This window comes from Cornus florida, unplaced genomic scaffold (genome assembly GCF_030987335.1).
Source record: "Cornus florida cultivar Cherokee Brave unplaced genomic scaffold, ASM3098733v1 CherokeeBrave_3.0.0_Hap2_Chr07, whole genome shotgun sequence".
Taxonomy (NCBI): domain Eukaryota; kingdom Viridiplantae; phylum Streptophyta; class Magnoliopsida; order Cornales; family Cornaceae; genus Cornus; species Cornus florida.
The window spans coordinates 57,332,655-57,341,462 of NW_026775577.1; positions in this window are offsets into that span (position 1 = coordinate 57,332,655).

The window sequence follows — 8,808 nt, forward strand, 5'->3', positions numbered from 1 at the left end:
ATACATTAGAGACATAGTTAAGTTTCATGGAGTGTCGGTGTCTATTGTCTCAGATCGTGATCCTCGTTTTTCATCTCGATTTTGGAGTAGTTTCCAAGCAGCTTTTGGTATTCCTTTGAGTTTGAGTACTGCTTTTCATCCTCAGACCGATGGCCAGTCCGAGAGGGTCATTCAGGTGTTGGAGGATATGCTTCGTGCTTGTGTGCTAGATTTTCGGGGCAGTTGGGAGGATCACATTCCATTGGTTGAGTTCGCTTATAATAATAGCTATCAGGCTAGTATCGACATGGCACCATATGAGGTACTTTATGGTAGACCTTGTCGTTCACCTGTATGTTGGGCTGAGGTTGGTGATGGTAGTTTTTTTGGGCCAGAGTTGGTGCAAGAGACTACGGAGAAGGTTACCATCATTCGAGATCGACTTCGCACAGCTCAGAGTCGACAAAAGAGTTATGCAGACCGACGCCGTCGTGCTTTGGAGTTTAGTGTGGGTGACTTGGTGTTCTTGAAAGTATCACCAATGAAGGGGGTTACGAGATTTGGTAGGAAGAAAGGGAAGTTAGCTCCTCGATTCATCGGACCTTTTGAGATCACAGAGAGTATTGGGAAAGTGGCATATAGATTGGCCTTACCACCCAGACTATCTGCTGTTCATGATGTTTTCCATGTCTCTATGTTGAGGAGGTGCTTGAGGGATGAAACTCAGGCAGTTGACTGCACAGAGGTTCAGTTGCGTCCTAATGCAACCTATGTTGAGACTCCTGTTCGCATCGTTGACAGTATGGTGAAACAGTTGAGGTGGACAGAGATACCTCTAGTGAAGGTGCAGTGGAATCATCAGGACGAGAGAGAGGCTACCTGGGAACTAGAGTCAGAAATGAAGGGAAAGTACCCACATCTATTCGAATAAGGTACGCAAATTTCGAGGGCAAAATTTCTTCTAGGAGGGTAGAATGTAAGACCCGTGTAAATATATATATATATATATATATATACACACACACACACACATATATTTATTTATTTAATTTAATTTAATGGTTATCTATGTTTGAATTTAAAAATATAGTAGAGATATTAGAGTTTTTAAATTTAAAATTTAAATAGGAATCCTAAACAATCTCAAATGCAGTTATAGTTATCTTTATATTTCACGTCATATCAGTTCTACGAGGACATTATTTTTTAAAAAATATATATATAATATTAGCACGATACAGCGTGATAGGACGTAGATCCAGAGAGAGTGATCTGACGTCGTGTCTTTCTGCAGTAGCTGAGGGAAGGAACGATAAGTGGGAATTGGCATAGGAAGGAAGAGTTAATTACCCAGGCAAGTTAATCTTGCATTGTAGTTCTGTATATATTCGTAACTTCTTAAAAAGATGTATATTTTCACATATTTTAATATCTTGTTGCAAGTCACTGTGATGATGATTAAGAATACATTATAAATTGGTTGCATAAATATTTGTATTTAATCAAGTAACCTTAAGAGTCTTTACCTTTCTTACGAATAATGTTATTGGTTGAATATGAAATTTAGATTATTTCATTGTTATAATTTATAGTAATAATAACGATTTATATATTAATGTACTCATATTTACGTGTTTGAGAATGACTATGCATGTATGTAATTTGTAGAGTTACTTTGGTTACAATTAAGATACACGAACCTTTAAGTATATTTGTATTTGTGTATATAAAATTTCATATAATCTTAACTTTAAGTTTTGATTAAGGGAAAATCTGATCTACTGTAATTATATATAGTGCGTGCGTTTATGCGTGGACTGTTTGAAGTAATGTAATCTTCATGTGGTAGATATATATTTATAGGAATGAAATTCCTGTAGAGTTTCACTCAAAGAGGTATTCATGTGTGTATGTTGTTATATGGCAGTGGATTAGTACTAGAACTGGGTCTTGGAAATCATTACTTTGGGATTAAAAATCATGGTGTTTAGACTAGTTTCATGAATTAATTCACGTGTATGTTAATAAATTAAATTAATTCACATGTGTATGTTAATAAATTAAGCAATAAATAACCCATGCATGTGGGTATGACCTGTTTTTAACAAGGTGGATTTGTACTTGGTCGTGCATGGTTGGGAACACAATTTAGAGGTTATTGGCTGAGGTTCTGGAAAGAATAACTTCAAACTGGTAGAAAACCCATTTTAGGTGTTAAATTTTATTGCATAGAACTATTTTGGGTAGAAGACTCATTTGTTTTGGGTTCTATGATTCAACTACTCTCGTCAACACTGAGTGAGGAATAGTGTGTTGTTGTATTGAGTTGAAATAATATACTTAACTATTATTATTATTTTTTATAGTTTTACATTAGAAAATTAAGGAAAAATATTTTAAATATTTCAAAAATTGTGTTAGATACCAGAATATTATATTTTTGTATAATGAATCTGGTTTTGTTAAAAATCCAGATTTTAAATGTTATTTGGGTAAGTTTACCAAATAAAACCTTAAAAAAATATTTTTTCTCAACACTAAAAGGGAGAGTATGGAAAAACTATTAAGAGATAAATTCTGAAATTTTGCAGGGTATTATATCTAATGTTAGGCTATGTCCAGAAATTTTCTACTCTCACTAGTTGGATCATTAGGGTTCTGTTTTAAAATTAAAATGATATTTGGGTGCATTAACTATTAATTTGAATTATTAATTAATGATATATTTCATAATTTATCATAATTAATAATTAATGGATGAATTTGGATTAGTCGGAGGGGTAGTCAGGGACTGACCCTATGATGACTTTTGGGTATGGTCAGGGACCTGCCTATTGGGAGTGCACTACCTTTTTATTATGGCCATGGGTCTAATGAGCCCTTATTGTGTAGACGTGATCAGAGATCATCTGGGGAGTTGACGTACAATCCAGCCACACGTGTGTTTTCGGTAGTCAGGGACTATACGAATCACACCACTTTATTGGATGGGAGCCCGGGGCTCAGATGAGATATGCAAATTTACTTAAAATAAACGATGGTTATTTATTGAGTTTATAATTAACTAGAATATACCTTTAATTAATGAATTTATTGAGTTGCTTATATATATGGGAATATAAGGTAAGGTTAGCACGATGATTGTGTTTAGCATTTCTTGTTGAGCTTGTGAGCTCACCCCATTATCACATTTCAGGTGCTCGTAGAGTAAGAACGTGATGGTGACACGTGACGGGAACGGATTTTAGCTCGTTGCGCATTGATTTATTTTAGCTCGGTTTTCCTTTATTCTGATTATTATAATAAAGTTAATGTTTTATGAAACTTTATTGAGTTGATTCAGTGGTCATAGATGTTTTGTTTTACTAGAGGGAATTGCACCTCTATTTATGGATTTGTATAAAATTTGTCAGACTCTCATGTTTGTTAAATTGAATGACGAGATTCATCGTAGTTCTATTATGGAGGATGTATGTTGAGAATTGATGGAAGTTGTACCTTAGATTATTTTTATGCGGGACAAGTAGTTCTTATATTAAAATTTGGAGTGTGACAAATTTAGGGTTTGAAAATAGTGGAATGCCTTAAAAAAGTGAGAAATAAATGAGAGAGAATGGCGAATGTGCATATATATATATATATATAGAGAGAGAGAGAGAGAGAGAGAGAGAGACAGAGAGAGAGAGAGCTGAAATAGGGATTGGGACCATTGTAAGGCTACGCTCTCAGTAAAATAAACAAATCGGTGTAAGGGCTGTGTGTGTGAGAAAAGAGCTCTCTCTCACTTGGCAAAATAGCTCTTATACGCGTGAACCAGTACATGATACTCATAGTCTAGTGACCACACAGTACAGCTATTGCTCAATGAAAGTTTGACAGTGGTATCATTATTGTAGCGAAGAGGCAGGTGAGAGATTAAAGAGGTTATTTTCTTGATAAGAGCCAAACAAGCTTTTGCTATGGCCAAAATACATAGACGAACAAATGGAAACGAGTTAGTGAAATTGAACCACATGGTGTAGCTATACTATATGAAATTTTCTAACAAATTAGATCCATATTCAACCTCTTTAGATTTGAATCCAAAATTAAAATTAAAACTAATTAAAAATGATTTTCATATTAGATTAATTAAATCTTAGTTCAAACATTTTTCATTTCAAGTCTTAATTTTTTAAAGTAAATTTTAGTATCAAAATAATGATAGTAGTGCTACAAAATAATACTTCTACCACTCCATTCTATTTGATATTTAGGTTCAATAAGTTGAGTTGTAAAAGATCGATTTTTTTGGTACCCCAATTCAACACTCAAGTGTATAGTTAATATTCAAAATAAGGGGTGACTAAAATGATAGATATAAATCTCATATCTCATGGTAAATTTTCTGATTAAGGATGGGCCTTTATGACCAAAAATTCTCAGTTTACAGCGAGTCCAAAAGTTGAAGTGTATGGTCTTAATATATAAGGAGTTCCCTAGGCCAGCATACACGTTTATGAAGAGGCATGCAATAAACGTCTCTCTCTCTCTGTAACAGCTATCTAGCCGTCCTCCTTTTTACCCTTTCCAACGCAGAGAATTCAAAAGGCTTGCGTGTTACCACAACCACATTAATTTACTTTTCTCTCTCTCTATATTATGTCCAAGAGAAATGAATGGCTTAGTAGTACTGTAGTAGTATTCTTCATCATCATCAGAGCTCTCTCTCTCTTTTCTTCATTAGCTTGCTCTCTCTCTCTCTCTCTCTCTCTCTCTTTCTCAAATGGTAAGTTGATCTATATAGCTCCTCTGTGTATATATATTACATATATATTTGTATGCAGTTTGTAATTATTATAAGATATATTTTTAAATTTATATTTGATTTTAATTTGTTGTTATTTTTAATTAATATCTATCTTCTGAATGTTGCTTCATTTTTTAACTTAATTTATAAATAATATTATGTTTTTGTTTGCTTCATTTTTTAACTTAATTTATAAAGAATATTATGTTTTTGTTTTGGAAGAAATAAAATTTGAGAGGAGGAGTTTTGGTGTTTCTGGTCAAGTCCCCAGTTAAGTCATGTGTTTTTTTTTTTTTTTTTTTTTTTTTTTCTCCCTTTCCTTTGTAGATATATAGATGGAATTTTTATATGGTGTCACGTCGTCGGCAATGTTTGATTTTAGTCAAATAAAAAGGGTAAATTTTGGTCATCAATGGCTGAGATGTATTAAGTTTATATCCAATGGTTCTTCATTCGAAATGTATTAACTAAAAAAGTGATGATAAACATTTAATGGTGTAGATGTTTTATATTGAAAAATTACTGATTGGATTTATTTCTTTTTACCATATTATTCAACGGTTTGGATTTAGAAATTTTTGTACAATAAAAAAGTATATTGTTTAAAGGTTAATATCTTCTATTTCAGAAATTTCTTTTAAATGGACGGTTCAAAGCAATTTTGCTTTTCTATATATTAAATCAAATTTTCTATTTCTATGTTTTTGTAAACCCAAAAATCTTAGATCTATATCTCTCCTTTCTCTCTCTTACTCTCTGTACTCCTTAACAAATGTATATTTCTTACCATTTCAGTCGTTAATGTTTGTTTTAATTAATTGTCTATTATGTTTTGTTATTATTGAAAACAATCCGTTAAAAAAAAAAAGAGAGCAGTATAATAGACAATTAATCAAAACAAACATTAAACGACTAAAGTAGTAAGAGATATACATTTGTTAAGGAGTGAGAAGAGTAAGAGAGAGAGAGAGGAGAGAGATATAGATCTAGGGTTTTTGATTTACACAAACATAAAAATAAGGGAGTTGATTTAAAATATAGAAAAGCAAAATTGCTTTTTAATAAATTTGAACTGTCAATTAGAAGAAAATTCTAGAATAGAATAGAAAATATCAGTAAAAAACATATTTTTCTTATTATACAGAAGTTTCTAGATCCAAACCGTTGAATAACATGGTAAAAAGAAATAAATCCAGCAGTTAGTTTTTTAATATAAAATATCTACACCGTTGAATATTTACTATTATTCTTTTTAGCTGATACATTTTAAATGGAGAGTCATTGGATATAAATCTAATACACTTTAGCCATTCATGACCAAAATTTACTCTTTTTATTTGACTAAAATCAAACATTAGCGACGACGTGCCACGGTATCAAAATTCCATCTATATATCTGCAAAGGTGAAAAAAAAAAGAAAAAAAAAAAAGAAGCCATTACTTAGTGGAGACTTGACCAGAAATCATTCGCACCGAACTTCTCCAAGTTTTTTTCTTTCAAAACAAAAACACAATACTCTTTATAAATTAAGTTAAAAAATGAAGTAATGTTCAGAAGATACATATTAATTAAAAATAATAACAAATTAAAATCAAATATAAATTATAAAAAATATCATATATAAATATATATATATATATATGCACAGAGGAGTTATATTCAACTTTCTATTTAAGAAAGAGAAAGAGAGAGCAAGCTAATGAAGAAAAGAGAGAGCTGACGAAGAAGAATACTTTTTTGTTTTTATTTTATTATCATAAATTGTTTTTCTTTTTCACTTTATATGGGATAACTATATCTCCGTTTTTGGCATTAACTAAAGAAGGAGATCAACTTTAAACTAGTGTTCAGACAATTAAAATTGTATAATTGACTATATATATATATATATATATATATATATATATATAGTGATTAGTTACCAAAAAAAAGAGTTAATAGTCTCAAAATTTCATTTGATCTTTTTCATAATTGGTTCTTTTTTTTTTAATTTTTTTTGGAAACACAAGTGTACCTGATTGGTCTTATTTTGTGACACAAGAAGAAAGAAGAGTATGGTACAGTATTTGTGATATGTCAATTCACAATAATATATACACAAGATGAATCTGTTTTGATACGACTCTTTGTCAACCCTACTTTCTATACCAGCCATCATCTTCCCCCACTTTATTTAAAAAGCCATCAATCTAAAGGAAATCTATTACATCCCCAATTAATTAAAATTTTACCAACTAAGTGAATCTTATTACGAAGTGTTTGCTAAGAAACAATAATAAAATCAATAAGTGAAAATCCGAAAAATCTCCATCTCCCATTGAGCCTTCTTTGTAAGCTAAATCCATGTGCACCTGAAAGTAATAAAGGGGTGAGCTCACAAGCTCAGCAAGAAATTGCTAAAAACTATCATCGTTCAGCAAGTTAACCCATACCTTATATTCCCATACTTAACTTTTCGAGTGATTTTGATTCATAGATCTTGATTCATCACATAGAGACAAGTTTTGTGCAAAAATAAAAATATGATGTATCATTCAATTAATGGATTGAAAACTTACATCAAAGGTCTGAGTAAACCTTTAAAACTTTCATCTAAAGTGAATGTTCTCACTTATTGTAGATCCCTTAGCAAGATGCCTTCTCCTTGGATCTCCATCTTCTTGGTAATTATTATGCCTTTAGGAATCACTCATAAGCCTCCATGAATTACCTTGGAAAACTAGGCTTGTGGGAGCCTCTATTAGATGAGACCATAAACCCTAATTTTCTAGAGAGAGAAAATTTATTCCGTTTTCCTTCTCATAAAAATCACACCCTAAAATATGCATAGACCATGTATATTTATAGGCAACATAAAAATAAAGAAAAGGAAACAACAAATCCTTCTCTATCTCTAATTCATATGTCTCAAATCTAATATGATTCCAATATCAAGTTGGGCTATGAGTGAGAATCCATTGGGCCTATTATTTTATTGGCTACAATGAATTAATAATTGGCCCGGTCCATGGACCCAATTCAATTAATTCATAAATTAATTTCTACTCCACTAAAAGAAATTAATTGAACTCCAATTAAATAATAAATAACCTCTAAGTCAATATTGCACTTTGACCCCTCTATGCATAATTAGTTATCGGATAAATATAGCCATCAATCCGACTACTTAATTAATATATTTATTTTGGTACCTTTGATTATTTCTGACTCGATCACAATAAAACATTTGTTTGACAAAAAATAATAATTTAAATAAATAAATATATAACAAATCATTTTGTCTAAAACCACACGAAGGCCTTCGAATTTACTTTGTGATCAACCATAATCAATACAAAATAAATACAAGTAGCAATGATGCAAATATTGAAAATATAACCCTCTAACTATTAATTACATAACTACCCAAAGTGTCGGTCTAAGGATCCCGAAGAATCCGCCGAACAAATCAAAGTAATTATTAATTAATAAAAGAGTCTATACTTTTCTCATGCTTAAGAGTCAAATGCCATGACGGTGATAGGGAGTAATTGCATACGACGGCTCTCGCAATATATCTCAACCTAACGCGGATCCAGTTCAAGTCTTAATTAATTATGAGTCCATCCATAATTACCGACTATGAACAATTTATAATTACTATTTATATATCATGCATTGATTGTCATCACATACATATATATAAATATTTCTTGTAATTAAATGGACACTATCAATTTCATAGTGAATCGAAACATAATACATTGAATTCACCAATTATATAAATCATAAATATTTCAGATATGTCAGGAACATATGTCACTACAATCCAGATAGGAATTTGCTATGCCAGGGCATATAAATCCCAACAGCTCCCACTTGCCCTCATAGCCAATTCAAATTGCACCTAACTCCAATGTTATCCAGATGATGATCAAAATTATTGATCAATGACACCTTTGATAATGGATCAACAAAGTTGTGTTCCAATGCAATGTTCTAACTACAAGTGCATTTTCTTGCCGGACAATATCATGTAGAACATGATACTTCCTCTCAG